Below are 20,439 nucleotides of genomic sequence, written 5' to 3' on the forward strand. Positions count from 1 at the left end.
TAAAAGTAACACTTTTGATATAAAAATTTTCTTTTATGCATACTTTTATGTATGAAATAAAAATGATAAAAGTAACACTTTTGATATAAAAATTTATCTATTATGCATACTTCTATGCATGAAAATAAAAATGGTAAAAATAACACTTTTGATATAAAAATTTATCCTTTATGCATAATATTAAAATTCAATTTCTCCATGATTATAATGAAATTCTTTCAATTAATCTAGGATGATGATTCCTAGAATATGGTAGGAAGTCCTCTTTTTATGCTTTGAATGAAAAATTTTTTATGCATAATTTTTATAAAAATTTTGCCATAGCTCCGCTGCTATGACTGATAAATCTCAATTTTTCTAAGGGATAAAGCTTATCATTAAGGAAATAATTAAAATGATTCTCTAATTGGATCCTTAATCCATAATGGATTGAATCATCAATATACATAAACTAAAAGCATAAGAAAAAGCCATTAATTTGGCCTCAAGCATAGCTTTATCTTGGGTTAAGGAAAAACTTTATGAAAAGCTTGATTAGGATTGAGAATGGGTCATGAGTATGACCATTTCTTGAGTGAGAGAGAGAATTTACATAAGAATCATTAGAATTTAAACATAAATGAAAATTAACTTCAATAGCATTTATTAAATTATGTAACTCTTCACTACTATTCAAACTTCAATAGCATTTAAAAAAAACCATACCAATTAAACTTCTCAAGCTTGAGAGGGGTTGAGAAGAGAGAAACATTGAGAAATTATAGAAAGATGAATATTCACTAATTACCTTACAACTTGCTTGATTCTTTGTTCACGGTAGAGGCCCCCAACCAATCAATTGGTTAAGTATGTTGATGGAGCCACTAATGGGGATTGAAGAAAGAGGGAAGCTCCAAAAACTAGTGAATTATTAAATGAATTCACAGTTCTTGGCTTAGGTGGAGTAGAGTAACGATGCATAAACACTATATATTTTTCAACAAGGGTGAGGCTTCTATTTATAGGAAAAATTGAGCTCCTAACCAAACAAACTGATTCTAGAATTTTCTAAATCAATTTGGTCAATATTTGACCATTTTTAGGTCAGTTAAGCTAACTTTTTGGAACTAGACTTGAATGAGGAGAGAGGAGAGATGAAATATCTCAATTTTTATGAGTTTAAAACTCATTCAAGCATGTGAAATATGCACCTCCTTTAAAGAACTCCCCTTCCTTACATATGTCATATTTTTAATATTGCTCATAGTTTTTTACCAATAAACCTTGTACATTTTCAACTCTTCATCTTATGTGAAATATGCACCTCCTTTAAAGAACTCCCCTTCCTTACATATGTCATACTTTTAATATTGCTCATAATTTTTTATTAATAAACCTTGTACATTTTCAACTCTTCATCTTATGTGAAATATGCACCTCCTTTAAAGAACTCCTCTTCCTTACATATGTCATACTTTTAATATTGCTCATAGTTTTTTTTACTAATAAACCTTGTACATTTTCAACTCTTCACCTCATGTGAGCATTTACTCATTTTTAGGTATTTTCTTTTTACAAGTTGGATTTATCTCCTCCCTACACATGGATTGATGCTATTGGTCCATAGGAACCTTAATTGGACCATAGTCTAAAGATTTCTGAAAATCTAGACCCTTAGGCTAAGGTTCTTTATAGCTATTTTCAATTAATTCCAATTGCACATTGGAAAATTCTTTTTGAATTTCTGTTTCAGGGGAACTCATCTGAATTAGAAGAGATATTTTTCTATCCAAAAATATTCAAAATCTGAATATTCTCTCTCTAGAATATTTTTCTCTCTCTAAGCGAAAACAGATAGAAACAAGGTCTTTATATTTCTGAAGAGGGATTGATTACAGGGAAAGATACTAGACATCAAAAAGGGGGTGGGGGAGGAATCTTACACATAGGGCCAAGTCACCATTATTAAATCTTGAGAGAATGGCCATATAGGGAACACGTAGGGCCAAGTTACCATGAATAAATCTACATCTTCTTTGCTGGGGCAGATTTTCCCTAGGGTCAATCGACTAACAAAGATGATGCAGATTTCCTAGGGCCAAGCTAGATTCTCTTAAAAGGTTCACTCTTGCCATTCACATATAGATATGGGCCCAAGGGCCATTCTACCATGAAATCTTGAGATAATGGCCCTAGAGAACACAAGATAATCTAGATACCACACACAAGAGAATCTAGCTTATCCCTAGGGCCAAGCTACATTAGAAAATCTAAATCATCTCTATTGGGAGACTGGCCCCCAACAAAAGCAAAGATGGTGTTGTTTTCTTGATGGTAGCTTGGCCCTAGGGCCAATCTATCAGCAAAGAGGATGTGGATTTGTTCTTGGTGGCTTCGCCCTAGGTAGATTGTCCCTAGGGCCAATCTAGATTCTCTTGCAAGGGTCACACTTGCCATGCACATGGAGAGATGCTCCCAAGGGCCATTCTACCATGCAATCTTGAGAGAATGGCCCTACAGAACCCAAGAGAATCTAGCTGCCACACACAAGAGAATCTAGTTTGCCCCAAGGGAAAAGCTACCATAAACAAATCTACTAGCAAGGATGGTGTTTCTCTGTTAATGGTAGCTTGGTCTTGGGGCCAACCTACCAGCAAAGCGGATGTAGATTTTTTCATGATAGCTTGGCTCTAGGGCCAAGCTAGATTCTCTTGCAATGGTCACTCTTGCCATGCACATGCAGAGATGGGCCCAAAGGCCATTCTACCATGCTATCTTGAGAGAATTGCCCTAGGGAACTCAAGAGGATGTAGCTCCACACAAATGAATCTAGCTTGGCCTTAGAGCCAAGACACCATGAGAAAATCTACATAATCTTTGCTAGGAGGGGAATATCTACTAGCAAATATGGTGTTGCTTTATTGATGATAGCTTGGCCCTATGACTAAGCTACTAGCAAAGATGATGTAGATTTGATCACGGTAGTTTGGCCCTAGGTAGCTTGGCCCTAGGGACAAGCTAGATTCCCTTGCAAGGGTCACTCTGGCCATAATCATGTAGAGATGGGCCCAAGGGCCATTCTACCATGAAAATCTGAGAGAATGTCGGGCCTAGGGTTCACAAGAGAATCTAAATACCACACACAAGAGAATCTAAATACCACACACAAGAGAATCTAGCTTAGCCGTAGGTATCTTGGCCAAAGAGCCAAGCTGGATTCTCTTGCAAGGGTCACTCTTGCCATGCACATGCAGAGATGGGCCCAAGGTCCATTCTACCATGCAATCTTGAGAGAATGGCCCTAGGGTTCACAAGAGAATCTAGCTACCATGAACAATTGTAACATGCAGGCGGAAGTATTCATATTGGAGGATCCTATCACACAAATGCTCACATCGTCTTCGGTATCCTGAGTTTTTGGAGTTTAGCAATCCACTTTAAGACTTCAAACTTTTAAGAGATCTGAGAGAGAGAGAGAGAGAGAGAGAGAGAGAGAGAGATGAGAACTGTACACTGTATGGGGTCCCAAATTACCCACTAAAGGGCCCCCTATCCCATTACTGGAATAGTATTTGCTTTATTATCTTTGAAGAGACTGATGGTGTGACTGACGATAAGCCAAACACAAGATCTCTAAAGACCAAGAGTCAGGCTGAACTGTACACGGCTATAAGCACCAGTGATGTCCAATCTTGAGTCTATGCACTCTTCCCAACGATGAAATGAGAGAGGGATGCAAAGCTGAGGCAGAGAGAGGGGAGTTGTTTGGGACTCTTCTAGATTGAGTATAAATGTTGTGTTTTACCTTCACCAGGCTGGAGCAAAACGATGAGACGATGAATGCTGAAAATTGTATGGATGTAGAAAACGCAAGGTGAATTGCTGGACTGAATGCTGAACTGATGCATTTTGCTGATGCAGGGTGGCTGAATGCTCATGCGCTGAGGCGCCTAGTGTTGTAGGAGGAAAACGTTGAGGAATGATGGTGGCTGAAACTACAATCGCTTATGCTCCTTGTACTGAAGATGCCAAGCGCTTGAATTCTCTACTACTGAATATGATGAATGAAATAATGAATATGATGTTGATCTATTTATATGGACCAAAGGAGCTAGTCAGCTGTCTATAGAGCTGGCCGACTACTCATGTCCATAATAAATGCATAAATGATGTATAAAATGCTAAAAATTATGGAAAAATTACCAAAAAAATCTGAGTAAATATAGTGATAAATACTAGATGATATATGGGGTTTCTGGAATAGTCTAAATGCTATGAATGAATGATGTGCAATATGCAGAATGCTTACTAATGCAAACCCTAAGGTTTCTACTGATGACTATACATGCATGAATGTGTCTCTTCAAGTGGGTTAAGGGACTTAGATTGACTGAGAATGACCTATGTAGCTCGTGCCTGACTTTTCCTGGACTAAGGATTACAATGGGGTCACGGTGTACAACAAATATCATCCTGAATGGTACTAACACTGCTACAATGTTGCACTGATGATGATGAGCCAATTGTTGAAAAAGCAGGTAGAGGGAGAGGAGACACACACACAGGAGAAAACCCTAATGTATATTGCAAACCCTAACCATGGAGGGAAGCCATCTCCCTTCTCACACAATGCATAAAGCCATAATCCTTAATACACACAACACACTATGAGTTGTGTCCACACACATCTAACCCTAGCTAATGTCCACACACTATGACCAGCTGGACGCGGTCATTTATGTCTCACACATGTTCCTACCTAACATGCCAGCACATAGCATAGCTGGCTCACATTGACATCGAGCTTGAATCTCAACAGCCCCTCTCAAGCTCATGATGTATTGCCATAGATGAAGATGTAGATGAGCTTGGGATATCAAAGCTCTCAACACTCCCCCTCAAGCTCATCCCATGTACTCCCATGTACTCCCAACATAGTACGGAAGTACTCAAACTTCTCCCTGCTAAGTGGCTTTGTAAAGATGTCTGCCACCTGCTCATTAGTCTTCACATACTGTAGATCAACTGTACCATCCAACACCTTCTCTCTGACAAAATGATAATGGACCTCTATGTGTTTGGTCCTCGCATGAAACACTGGATTCTTGGCCAACTGTATACTGCTCATGTTGTCACAATGAATGACAACTTTGCCATCAATAGGCTCACCTAAATCTGCCAAGAGATTCTTTAACCATACTGCCTCACAAGTAGCAATGGCTGCACCCCTATATTCAGCCTCTGTACTTAGATAAAGCAATTGTAGGTTGCTTCTTGATACTCCAACTCACCACGGCACTTCCAAGTGTAAAAGCATAACCACTAGTAGACCTCTTGTCATATGAGCTACCTGCCCAATCAACATCTGTGTAGCCATGTATATCCAAGCCTTTACCACTCTCATAAAGTAGACCATAATGTGCAGTGGTCTTCACATATCGCATAATGCGTCTCACTACATCTAAATGAGGTTTCCTGGGGCTTTGCATAAATTGGCTTACTAGCCCCACAGCATAACTCAAATCCGGGTGTGTGATAGTCATGTAAATGAGATTACCAACCATCTTTCTGTACATAGATGGATCATCCAACTCCTCACCAATATCAGCCCGCAACTTCACATTCTGCTCCAAAGGTGTACTCATAGGCTTACACCCTATCATACCATATTTTGCCAACATATCCAATGCATATTGGCGTTGCACTAACCATGTACCTGCATGGTCTTTGATCACCTTAATTCCAAGAAAGTATCTCAACTCACCAAGGTCTTTCATGTCAAATTGCCCACTCAATGCTTTCTTGACATGCATCACATCTGTACCATAATCACCTGTGATAATCAAGTCATCCACATAGATGACAAGTACAACAATCCCATGATCTGTCTTCTTCACATAGAGTGAAGAATCTGTTGTAGAAACCTCAAATCCAAGGGAGATAAGATATCTGCTCATCTTATCACTCTAAGCACGAGGTGCTTGCTTCAAACCATATAATGCCTTTTTCAATCTGCATACATGAGTGGGATATCTTGGGTGTACATAGCCTTCTGGCTATGCCATATAAACCTCTTCTTGTAGATCACCATTTAGAAATGCATTTTTGACATCCATTTGATGCATTTCCCAACCATTAGTTGCAGCCATAGCAATGACTGCTCTCACTGTTCCCATCTTTGCCACTGGACTAAATGTTTCATCATAGTCCAAACCTTGGATTTGTGCATAACCCTTAGCTACCAATCTTGCTTTATGTCGCTCAATGGAACCATCAGACTTGCACTTCACTTTGTAAACCCATTTACAACCAATGACATTTTTGTCCTGTGTGGTACTGCAACCAAATCCCATGTATCATTATGAACCAATGTGTCCATCTCAACATCCATTGCTTTCTCCCATACATGGTTTCCAATAGCTTCTGTATAGCATGTAGGTTCCACATGCTTCACCAAAGACGTCATATATGCATAATGCATAGCAAAATCTCGATATGTCAACCTGTCAACTGGATATCTGACCCTTTGGGATCTTCGCAATGCATGCGGATCACTCTGAACACCTGTCACTCTAGCATGTGGTGGCACATATCTATCCTGCCTAGCACCAGGTGTGCGTAAAACAGGTATGCCAAGCTCCTCATCCAAACTCTCTGAACTGGACGACTCAAAACCTGTAATTCCAATTCCTTCAACCTTCTTCTTTCCTTTATCCATAGCACTACTCCCAGTGCTCACACTCTCATGCCTCATTTGAAACGTCCTGACCATGGACGTACAGTACTACTCTCAGCCTTTGCTGCTGCTAGCCCAGACATAGTAGTAGAACTAGAACTTGCTTGTGGCAAGTTCACATGCACATCAGGTTCAAGTGACTCAATGACACCCTCATCCTTTGCTTTGTACCAACTAGCAAGCTCATCAAACACCACATCTCGTGAGATAACCACTTGTCTAGTTTGTGGATTGTAACATTTGTATGCCTTTCGATCCTGTGCATATCCAACAAATACACACTTCTCTGCCTTAGGATCCAACTTCCTCCTTCTCTCGTCAGGCACATGTACATAAGCTATGCATCCAAAAACTTTGAGGTGTCCAATGTCTGGCCTATAACCTGTAAGCCGCATCTCTGGCGTAGTTCCATGAATGGCTGCTGTGGGTGTCTTATTCAGTATATACACTGCAGTAGCACATGCTTCTGCCCAATAATAATCTGGCATGCTCTTTTCATTAAGCATTGCCCGGCCACTTCACAAATGACTCTATTCCTTCTCTCAGCCACACCATTTTGCTGAGGTGTATACCTGCAAGTCAATTGTCTTCTTATACCATGCTTTCTCAAGAAATGCTCAAAAGCATTTGAGGTGTATTCACCACCTCCATCTGTCCTCAAACATTTAATCCAACAGCCATATTGCTTCTCTGCAAAAGCTTTGAAATCCATAAACTTTTCCAACACTTCACTTTTCTCTCTGAGAAAGTATATCCATGTCATCCTGCTGAAATCATCAATGAATGTCACATAGTATAAATTGCCTTTGATAGATGGGTTTTGTGTAGGACCCCATACATCACTATGTACTATCTCAAGTGGCCTGCTACTCATATTTCCTTCTCTAGGAAACCGCAACCTTGCCTGCTTTCCAAACTGACAGGCTTCACAAACATGCATATTCCCATCATACTTGAATCTAGGCAGCCCACTAACAATGCCTCTTGCCTGCATGTTCTTTAACCTTTGTATATTGACATGTCCAATCCTCTTATGCCACATATCAATGTCCTGTACCACATTTTTGCTTTTAGAGAACATGGCTGATTTTAACTCAGGAATTCCAGCATCCAGCTTAAACAACCTGCCTTCTTTCTTTCCTTTAGCAATGACTCTACATCCATGTTTGAAATCCTCAACGAAGCAACCATGCTCGTTGAAATGAACCTGTAATCCCTGTTCCACCATTTGACCAACTCAGGCCAAGCTTTAGCAATGACTCTACATCCATGTTTGAAATCCTCAACGAAGCAACCATGCTCATTGAAATGAACCTGTAATCCCTGTTCCACCATTTGACCAACTCAGGCCAAGCTTTAGCAATGACTCTACATCCATGTTTGAAATCCTCAATGAAGCAACCATGCTTGTTGAAATGAACCTGTAATCCCTGTTCCACCATTTGACCAACTCAGGCCAAGCTTTTTGTGATAGAAGGCACATACAATACATCTGACATAGATTTTGTTTGACCATTGTGTATAACCAATGGTACACTTCCAACATGTGTAATGGCATGCTGAGTATCATCTCCTGTCTCCACATAGCCTTTCACATCCATAGGCTTCATATGCTCAAACCATTCACCATGACAAGTCATATGGTTTGATGCTCCAGAATCCATATACCAAGTGTCATCATTTTCAGCATTTGTCATCATAGATCCCACAACATGTTTCATGACAAACAAGTGATTTGCAGTGCCATCATTACTGCTTGATGCATAATTTCCACCACCATGTTGTGCATAATTTCACTATGTTGTGCTCTACCCCCTCTCAAATCATTCTGGGGGATGTCAATGGATGAGATGTGATGTCATGTGAATCAGGATGTGAATGAATGAGATGTGATGTGAAATGGATGTGATGACATGTGATGTATATTGGGATAGATGTGAATGGATGATATGTGATGTGATGGGATGTGAATCGGGATAGATGTGTATGAATGGATAAGATGTGAATGAATGTGATGTGAATATGGGTAGATGCAAGTGGATGAGATGCGAGTGGATGAGATCTGATGAGGATAAATGAGGAAAGATGCGAATGGATGAGATCTGATGAAGATAAATGAGGAAAGATGCGATGAGATGGAAAATGATGTGATTGGATGAGAATGGGAAATGATGTGATTGGATGAGAATGGAAAATGATGTGATTAGATGAGAATGGAAAATGATGTGATTGGATGAGAATGGGAATACATATGAAATGGATGTGGATTAAGTAATGTGGATTGATGTGAAACAATGTGGAAAGACGAGAGTTAGTTATAGAAACTATATTTATGATCTATTTTTAAATGACTGTTTTATGTCAAGAATGCTGGGGAAGCATTTTGACCGTCTTGTAATTAAGGTCGTGGCCTAACTGATAAAGTTGCAATAGCTGGAGAGTCAACGAAGGACATCTTCCGTAGCAAGGTCGGCCGAGGTCTTGACCAGCCTCGGTTCAATTTAAATGGTGAGCTTCCAGTACGGTGGATGAGGGACCAAGGAAGCAGCCTATGAGTGAAGCGCTAGGTCACCTGCGAAGGATCCTAGAGGGTGCTGACCATACGGTGCTTGGGCTCTGGGTCGCCGAAGATACCCACACGTGCATCGGGGAAGATATTGGAACAAGGAGTAAGAGTTGCTTTCTGAAATCGGGCATGGATCTTGTTGATTGACCTTGTTGGTCCTCAAACGGATGAGTCCATGGCTCTTTTATATGGAGCTATTGGTTGATCTTGCTGATCTTCAACGGAGATTCCATCTTGATTTTTATAAGTGATTATATTGTCGAGTACTATGAGCTAGGAACTATCAAAAAGGCCCCTGAGGGGACAGGTGGTGAAGGTTAAGGTTGCCAATGATGCCATAGGTACACCGATGAAGGCATGATTGGAAATTAGGATTCAACCGATATTTTGGAGGATTATGATCAGTGACACTATGGTTTCATTAAATGATTGTTTTAAGGATAGCTGAATCTGTGAAGAAGGCAATTTCATATTGGGTGTGTAAGTGGTGTGACTAGCATTAAATTTGCATGAATATCTGGCTAGGGGGCCTAGGACCTCTTTTCCCTGGTAGCCGGGACAAAACCTAACCAAATTCTTAATTGGATCCCATCACTAGAGTGGTTGGGCAGTTGGCTAACCCATGGGACTGGGCTGGACTGATGGATCCCGTAAAATGAGACTCAATTGTGTTATAGTACGATAAATGAAGTAAATCCCGGATAGTAATTGTTCTTTGGAAAAAGAATCAACGGCTGTGCCTCTCGATGGGGAAAAAAGCATTGGTTTCTATGATCCAAGTGCAAGTTTCTGACCAAGAGACTCATAGGTTCGGTTGGATCAGTTTGGTCAGAATAATGACCCTGACTACGTTAAAGTAAAAATATCCTAGAGGAATTGTCCGTGCTTTCTGGGCGAGGGAAGTTTTTCCGGGTTTGGTTTTTGAAGAACCGAGAGATTAGTCTCTTGTCTGGATATCCGTGGGCGAGGCCCCGAGTGAGGGATCCTGTCTTACGCAAGGAGTGCTACTTCCACTGCTAGCACTTCTGAATCCGTTGCGTAGAGGGGGGCAGGGATCTTTTAGCTGGTATCAGAGCGAATTGACTAAAGTGGTATCAATGAAGAAGCCAAAAATGTCAAAAATTTATGAAGCAACAGCAAAAGGTTGGAATTGTGTGATCAAATTTATACAAATTAATATTCAGACTAAAATTCATAATTTGGTAATTGGGTCTTCAGATGGAAGTACCACAATTGTATGGAATCCCTGACTTGCTTGAGGCCTAAGACATGATGGTATTTACCTTATAATTCCAAGGACCGTGACTACCCGTATATACCGAGGGTATAACTGCAGCTCTTTACTGGCAGTATATACGAGTAAATCTAAGACCTTGAATTTATAAGGAAAAATGCTATCCAGATGATGAATTCAAATGTGGTTGATATGATTTTAAAACTCTAGTTGAGAACTGATGAGTTGATTTGGATTCTGATTGAAAAATGATTATTCCTGAATTTTGTTTAAAAGCGATAAGTTGAGCAAAGCCACAATGAGGATGAATGGGACGAGTCCCTATGATGATGATGTTCGTAACTGGAATGATGATAATGACTTCAGCAAATCACGATGAGATTAGTGGATTGTGCTGTGAGATTGCTACTGTTAACAATTGACCCGGTGGATCAAGTTAAAGGATGACAAATTGAGAACTTGCTTAACTAAAACTTCCATGGAGGACTGATGGAATTTTCGGTCTGATGGACCATTATTGTGTTAAGAATATGAATGAAATGTTATGAATGAATTATTATCTGATAATGAGTTCTATATAAGGGATCTTTATCCCATGATTCTGTGGAGAGCCGACCATTGAATCTAAAGAACCCCAGAATCAGCTGGATCTAAAGTCGGATTTGGATTGTAAATAAAAGGACTTAACAAGAATTTTCGTAATGATAGGATCATGGATCGAGGTCGTCATGGTAAGAATGATAACTCCCAACTCGATGAGGAAGAGCTCGACTTGGATGTTCGTAAAACACTTTAAATATCCTAGTGAAGAATGCCAAGCCAGTTTCCATAGTCGAAGCAGTGCGGATGGCGAAGGATTTCACCAAGGCCTTTGATGTCAAGGTCCCACGCCGAAGCCAGCACCATCACCTTTCAAAAGGTTTTTAGCTCTAGAAGGTGATTCCAACGTTCCACCATCTAAGAGATATAAGGGTCAAGCCCAAGATATGGGAGATTCCAGAATGGAAGAAATGTCCTTTTCCCAGAACTCAATCCCTTGGAATTCAACCTTAGAAGTTTCACACTTGAACAAGGGAGTGAAATGCTATAACTGTCAAGGATTTGGACATCGTAGTATGGATTGCCCAACACCTTTTGGAACAAGATTTTTAGGGCCGGAAAATCAGGGATCAAGATTCGAGACTCCAGCGCCTTCCTTCCAGAGTAACCAGGTTTCTTTCCACCAAAAATCAGAGAAATCCCAGAGGTAGATCGTCTAACCAACCCGCAGTTTTAATCCAAAGCAATGCAAGACCTCCGCCTCAAAATAGGGGAAGTCAAAGAGTGATGTTCCCGAATTGGCCGTCCACTTCCAAGGCAGTAATGCTGGAAGTGATTAAAGAAAAAGAAGAGGATGAAAGACATCATACTCCACCTATATGAGATGAGGACATCCCGCATTTCTTAAGTGGGGTAGGATGTAAGATTCCTCCAGCTTTTGAGGTGTATAGGTGTAAGAACCTCCCCTTCTGATCTTGTAATTATTCCCCTCTTTGCAATAAAAGAAAGATTCTGTTTTATCCTGTTTTGACTTAGAGAGAGAAAATGTCTAGAGAGAGATAATCCAAAATTGAGATATTTTTGGATATAATATTCCTCCTAGTGCCTAGAATGGTTTCCCCTGAAACAGAAATTCAAAAAGAACTTTCCCAATGTGCAATTGGAATTAATTGAAAAGAAGTATAAAGGACCTTAGCCTAAGGGTCTAGATTTTCATAAATTTCAGGATTATGGTCCAATTAAGGTTCCTATGGACCAATAGGATGAATCCAAGTGTGGAGAGGAGATAAATCCAATTTATAAAAGAAAACCCCCCAAAAATGAGTAAATGCTCACATAGGATGAAGAGTTGACTAAGGACAAGGTTTATTAGTAAAAAACTATGAGTGTTACTAAAAAAATAAGAAATTTTGGGTATAATGATTCAATTTTGACACCTTGGTAAGGAGAAGGGAGCTCTTCAAGGAGGCACCTATTTCACTTGTATGGTGGAGTTTTAAACTCAAAAATATTGTGATATTTTTATCTCTCCTCTCTCCTAGATCAAACCAAATCAAAAGGGAGCCAAACTAGGTCCAACTCTTGTCCAAATTCAGCCAAACTGAACCTAAAAAATTCCAGAAACTAGTTGGACTTGGTTAGAGACCTCCCTCACCTATAAATAGATCCTTAGTCCTTTGTAAAAAAATATGAGAACTATACCATGCCAGTATTATATTGAAATAATGATATTTTCTATTATCCTCTAAAAATCCTCTACAAATTGAAGAGATTGGAGCTTCTCTCTCTCTTCAATCTTCCTTGGAGACTTCATCAACATACCAAACCAATTGACTGGTTTGGGGCCTCTACTATGATCAAAGAATCAAGTAATTTAGGAGGTAAAGTGTGGATTATTGTCTTCTCTTTCTTAAATCTCCAAATGTTTCTCTTCTCAACCCCTGTAAGGCTTGAGAAGCATTAATTTGAATGGCTTTTGAATACTATTGAAGTTGTTTAATGTATTGTAATGAAAAAATACATAAATTTTCATTTATGCTTAGTTTATAATGGTTTTTTAGCATTTCTCTCTCTCCCCCAAAGAATGGTCATTCTTATGACCTATTCTCAATTCAAATGAAGCTTCTCATAAAGCATTTCTCTAATCTAAAAGTAATTTCTATGCTTTTCTAATTGGAGGCCAAAATAATGGCTTTTAATACTTTTATGCTATTTAATTTATGGTGAAATTAAGAATCAATCCATAATTGAATAATCATCCAACTAGTGGTTGTTCTAGTCACATGAATAATACTAAGCTTTATTCTTTCAAATTTTTTGAGAATTATCAGTAATAGCAGCAGAGCTATGGTAAAATTACTGAAAAATAAACACATAAATCATTTTCATTTATATTATGAAAAGAAGACTTCCTACCATATTCTAGGATTAATCATCCTAGATTAATTGAATGATTCTCATTCTAATCATGGAGAATTTGATTTTTATGTTTATGCATAAATAGTAGTTAGAAAAGGAGAAATTTCTAGTAATTCATTTTTTATGTTAAAAGAGGAATTCCTATGACATTTGGAAATTCCATCATTGAGATGGGAAAAGAGAAACTCCTAGCATATTGGAATTAATGACTATTTTAGATAAATTCAAAGATGAAATTTAGATAAATCTATTTTATCTATAAGAAATATTTAAATGTTAAAAGAGGAATTCCTATGACATTTGGAATTCCATCATTGAGATGGGAAAAGAGAAATTCCTAGCATATTAAAATTAAAAAGTATTTTAATTAAATTCAAAGATAAAATTAAGATAAATTTATTTTATCTATAAGAAATATTTAAATGTTAAATGAGGAATTCCTATGACATTTGGAATTCCATCATTGAGATGGGCAAAGAGAAATTCCTAGCATATTGGAATTATTGGATAATTCATTTAAATTCAAAGATGAATTTTAGATAAATTTATTTTATCTATAAGAAATATTTAAATGTTAAATGAGGAATTCCTATGACATTTTAAATTCCATCACGGAAAAAGAGAAATTCCTAGCATATTGAAATAATGGATATTTTATTTTATAAAAATTTATTTTATGAGAAATACTTGACGAAAAAAGAGGAATTCCCATGACATTGGAATGCAAACAATCAAATGCAAAAAGAGAAATTCCCATGGTATTTGAGATCCAAGAAAATAAATGGGAAGAAGAGAAAATTTTAGTATAATTCAATTTATGATTATTTACCAAAAGTGGAAATATGGGTAGAATAGATTTCTACAAATCCCATGAATTCTTTTATTTGAAAGAGGAATATTGAACATAATTCAATTGAGGAATTGAGAAGGAATATGGAAATAGTCGTCGAGAAAAAGAATCTTTGATTAGGCCAAACAATTGGTAGAAATTTAGAAAAAGTCTCATTATCGGTATCAAACTAGAAAAAGCTATTAAATGGGAATAGCATGTGAATGGATGTGATAAGATGTGTATGGGATGTGATAGGATGTGAATGGATGTGATAAGATGTGTATAGGATGCGATAGGATGTAAATGAATGTGATAAGATGAAAATGGGATGTGATAAGATGTGATGTAATGAAATGGATGTGGATGTGAATAATGAGATGAGAGGATATGTGAAAGGGTGAGATGGGAAGTACATGGATGTGGATGTGGATGTATGGATGTGGATGTGTATGTGGATGTATGGATGTGGATGTGTATGTGGAGGAAGAATGGATGTGGATGTGGATGTGGGTGTGTATGTGGATTTATGGATGTGGATGTGTATGTGGAAGAATGAATGTATGTGGAAGAATGGATGTGGATGTATGGATGTGGATGTGGATGTGTATGTGGATGTGTATGTGGAAGAATGGATGTATGGATGTGGATGTGTATGTGAAAGAATGTATGTGGATGTGCATGTGAGAGGATGTGACATCGATGTGAGTAAATGGATGAGATGTAATGTGATGTGAATCGGGATGTAAATGGATAAGATGTTATGTTATGTGAATTGGGATGTGAATGAATGATATGTGATGTGAATGGATGAGATGTGATGTCATGTGAATTAGAGTGTGAATGAATGATAGGGGATATGAATGGATGAGATGTGATGTCATGTGAATCGGGATGTGAATGAATGATTTGTGATGTGAAATGGATGTGATGTAAATTGGGATAGATGTTAATGGATGATATGTGATGTGAATGAATGTGATGTGATGGAATGTGAATCAGGATAGATGTGAATGAATGTGATGTGATGGGATGTGAATCAGGATAGATGTGAATGAATGGATAAGATGTGATGGGATGTGAATCAGGATAGATGTGTATGAATGGATAAGATGTGAATGAATGTGATGTGATGAGATGTGAATATGGGTAGATGCGAGTGGATGAGATCCGATGAGGATAAATGAGGAAAGATACGATGAGATGGAAAATGATGTGATTGGATGAGAATGGGAATACATATGAAATAAATGTAGATTGATGTGAAACAATGTGGAAAGACAAGAGTTCGTTATAGAAATTGTATTTATGATCTATTTTTATGTCAAGAATGCTGGGGAAGCATTTTGACCGTCTTGTGATTAAGGTCGTGGAGACCTAACTGATAAAGTTGCAACAGCTAACGGAGAGTCAACGGAGGACGTCTCACGTAGCAAGGTCTCGGCCAAGGTCTTGACCAGCCTCGGTTCAATTTAATGAGCTTCCACCAGTACGGTGGATGAGGGACCAAGGAAGCGGCCTATGAGTGAAGCGCTAGGTCACCTGCGAAGGATCCTAGAGGGTGCTGACCATACGGTGCTCGGGCTCTGGGTCACCGAAGATACCCACACGTGCATCGGGGAAGATATTGGAACAAGGAGTAAGAGTTGTTTTCTGAAACCGGGCATGGATCTGGTTGGTTGACCTTGCTGGTCCTCAACGGATGAGTCCATGGCTCTTTTATATGGAGCTGTTGGTTGATCTTGCTGATCTTCAACGGGGATTCCATCTGGATTTTTATAAGTGATTATATTGTCGGGTACTATGAGCTAGGAACCATCAAAAAGGCCCCTGATGAGGGGACAGGTGGTGAAGGTTAAGGTTGCCAATGATGCCATAGGTACACCGATGAAAGCATGATTGGAAATTAGGATTCAACCGATATTTTGGAGGATTATGATCAGTGACACTATGGTTTCATTAAATGATTGTTTTAAGGATAGCTGAATCTGTGAAGAAGGCAATTTCATATTGGGTGTGTAAGTGGTGTGACTAGCGTTAAATTTGCATGAATATCCGGCTAGGGGGCCTAGGAACTCTTTTCCTGGGTACTCGGAACAAAACCTAACCAAATTCTTAATTGGATCCCATCACTACAGTGGTTGGGCGGTTGGCTAACCCATGGGACTGGGCTGGACTGATGGATCCATAAAATGAGACTCAATTGTGTTTTAGTACGATAAATGAAGTAAATCCGGATAGTAATTGTTCTTTGGAAAAAGAATCAACGGCTGTGCCTCTCGATGGGGAAAAAAGCATTGGTTTCTATGATCCAAGTGCAAGTTTCTTCTTTGATCTGACCAAGAGACTCATAGGTTCGGTCGGATCAATTTGGTCAGTATAATGACCCTGACTATGTTAGAGTAAAAATATCCTGGAGGAATCGTCCGTGCTTTCTGTGCAAAGAAAGTTTTTTCAGGTTCGATTTTTGAAGAACCGAGGGATTAGTCTCTTATCTGGATATCCGTGGGAGAGGCCCCGAGTGAGGGATCCTGCCTCATGCAAGGAGTGCTACTTCCACTGCTAGCACTTCCGAATCCATTGCGCGGAGGGGGCAGGGATCTTTTAGGTGGTATCAGAGCAACTTGACTAAAGTGGATCAACCGAGAAGCCAAAAATGTCAAAAATTTATGAAGCAACAGAAAAAGGTTGGAATTGTGTGATGAAATTCATACAAATTAATATTCAGACTGAAATTCGTAATTTGGTAATTGGGTCTTCAAATGGAATTACCGCAATTGTATGGAATCCTTGACTTGCTTGAGGCCTAAGACATGATGGTATTTACCTTACAATTCCAAGGATCGTGACTACCCGTATATACCTATTGACATATACAAGTGAATAGGGTGTGTGCAAGAAGAAGCCCTTGGCTAGAGGCTGTAAAAGAGAATCTATAAATGTGAGAGAACTTGTGAAAAGGTGAGAAGAATCTACTGGGAGAGAATAAAGGGTAGCATGAGAAGATTTAGGAAGTGTGAAGATATTCTGGGAGAGGTGGAGAGAATCAAGCAAAAGAGTGTTGAAAATACAAGTGAATAGGGTGTGTGCGGGAACAAGCCCTTGGTTAGAGGCTGTAAAAGAGGATGTGTAAATGTGAAAGAACCTCTGAAAAGGTGAGAAAAATCTACTGGGAGAGAATAAAGGGTAGCATGAGAAGATTTAGGAAGTGTGGAGATATTCTGGGAAAAGTGAAGAGGTGGAGAGAATCAAGCGAAAGAGGTGGAGATATTCTGGGAGAGGTGGAGTGAATCAAGGAGAAATCAGTGGGGTTAGATGCTTGGATGTAAACTCTATAAATTGAGGCATTGGCCTAATGATAATTTGCCGATTTTTGATTATCCATGCCTACATTAAGTTATTTGCTAATTACTCACTAATCACATCTTAATTATTTGCTAATCACTTTGTTAATGATGTTGCTTATAGTATTTGATCCACCATAGCTCATCACATTGCTCTAATTTCAACATGGTATCAGAGCCATGCCTAGAATCCATTAGGTTTATGAGCCCATTATCTAATTAATTAAGATTAGTAGATAATTAAAAATTAATCAAATTTTTAGTTATTTTTCAACTCACCTCTGTACCCCCAGCTGGTGGAGGAGCTCTAGCTCGTTGCACACTTAACATTAGCCCAAGTCATTTTAGGTACTAATAGTAGACTCAAGGGGCTACACACAGCTCGAGGGATTTGAGCCAATTCAGCGGCGGCGGGCGAGAGCCCGATTTGCAAGCGCGTTTTTTTCTGAGAAAATTTGACATTGCAACTGCTCCAAATCAAGTTGGTCTAATTCCTCATAGCTCCAGGGGTTTTCAAGCATGCTCTACAAGCTGGTGAAGTTAGAATTCAATTTGATCAAGTCTACAGTGAGATCCAAGCTCTTCATCAAATCTGCAGGTGACTTTGGTAAAACAGAGATTAAGCATTCAATATTTGGTCAAATATTATAATTATTGGCTTAATCCTCTACTAGACTCATTGCTATTGATGGCCTTGAAAGCATTTGAGCTCATTTGAAGTCTAAGGCACCAGATCTGGACTCCCCGCATACTCTGTTTTCTGCAAACAAAATAGTGGATTAATTTGCTAATCAATGATTAATCAATACTAATCACTATATTTTGATATAATTGAGGGTTCAAATTAACCATTAGATATCTGATACACAGATCGCTATAACTTGAGATTGCAATTCGGAGTTGGTTTGATACTCCAACCATTCCGTACAAATTGGTTACCCTTGATTTAATGTAATTTTTGGTAAAATTGTGCTGTGATCATCATTTTGCATTTAATGCCTGTAAATCTCACTCAAATTCAAGATTATTCACAGCCAGAGTTGCATCTGGGAATGTGCATAAAATGCCATATGCATTATGTATTGGGCACATTGCATCAGTGTAAAAATGGGATCAGACACTGCCCTTGTCTAGAATAAGGCAAGAGGTTTGGGTTTGGATTGCATAATGACACAAGATAAACATCAAAATCCCAAAAGAAATGTCAAAAAAACATTTAAACATGTTGCTCACATGGAGCAAAAAGACCTGACGGACAAGCTCATGGCCCCAGCCATGAAAGAAGAAGAACCTCTCCTTCCAAGAAGAAGATCCACACCAAGAAGATCTAGAGGAAGCATTGAAGAAAGACATGGACACGAGAAGAGAAGCTTCCCCAAGAAGACTGAAAGAAGAGAGAGACACGGACGCATGGAGAGAAGCTGCCACGACAAGAAGACTGAAGAGAAGAGAAGATGTGAGGCTCCAAAGAGTGAGGAGCCATGTGAAAATCTCTGAGAGAGAGAGAGAGAGAGAGACCCCACAACCCAATGTAACTTGCCCCAACAAAGTAAAACCACCTCTGAGCCACCGATGATGTAGGCTACGTGGTAGATATATGTGTGAGCACTTTAGTCAAGGTCGTGGGCACTTATAGTAGCCTTGGACACATAGAGAGACAGAGTGTCAAGGACTATGGAGTTTAGGGACTTGAGGCACTGGTCGAGCTATCAAGTAAGAGAGAAACTTGGTACAGGGTCTAGGTGTGCTAAGTTAACTTGAGGGGAGGTGTGCTAGACACTGGTCACGGACTATCAAGTAAGAGGGAAACTTGGTATAGGGTCCAGGTGTACTAAGAGTATTCACTTAAGGGGAGGTGTTGAAAATACAAGTGAATAGGGTGTGTGCGGGAACAAGCCCTTGGTTAGAGGCTGTAAAAGAGGATGTGTAAATGTGAAAGAACCTATGAAAAGGTGAGAAGAATCCACTGGGAGAGAATAAAGGGTAGCATGAGAAGATTTAGGAATTGTGGAGATATTCTGGGAGATATTCTGCGAAAAGTGAAGAGGTGGAGAGAATCAAGCAAAAGAGGTGGAGATATTCTGGGAGAGGTGGAGTGGATCAAGGAGAAATCAGTGGGATTAGATGCTTGGATGTAAACTCTATAAATTGAGGCATTGGCCTAATGAGAATTTGCTGGTTTTTGATTATCCATGCCTACATTAAGTTATTTGCTAATTACTCACTAATTACGTCTTAATTTTTTTACTAATCACTTTGTTAATGATGTTGATTCTAGTATTTGATCCACCATAGCTCATCACATTGCTCTAATTTCAACAAAGAGGTGGAGTGAATCAAGGAGAAATCAGTGGGATTAGATGCTTGGATGTAAACTCTATAAATTGAGGCATTGGCCTAATGAGAATTTGCTGGTTTTTGATTATCCATGCCTACATTAAGCTATTAGTTAATTACTCACTAATCACATCTTAATTATCATCTAATCACTTTGTTAATGATATTGATTCTAGCATTTGATCCACCATAGCTCATCACATTGCTGTAATTTTAACATGGTATCAGAGCCTAGCCTAGAATCCATCAATTTGTGAGCTCATTATCTTGCTAATCACTTGGCTAATTAGGATTAGTAGAAAATTAATATTTTCACCTCTTTTTCAACTAACCTCTGCACCCCAGCCAGTGGAGGAGCTCCCTCTCCTTGTAGGCTCAGTGGAGGAGCTCCCTCTCCTTGTAGGCTCAGTGGAGAAGGAACGACATCGGCAAACTTCATGGAGGCTCCTAAAGGAA

This window comes from Cibotium barometz, chromosome 6 (genome assembly GCF_041138505.1).
Source record: "Cibotium barometz isolate CiBa-2024 chromosome 6, ASM4113850v1, whole genome shotgun sequence".
Lineage (NCBI taxonomy): Eukaryota > Viridiplantae > Streptophyta > Polypodiopsida > Cyatheales > Cibotiaceae > Cibotium > Cibotium barometz.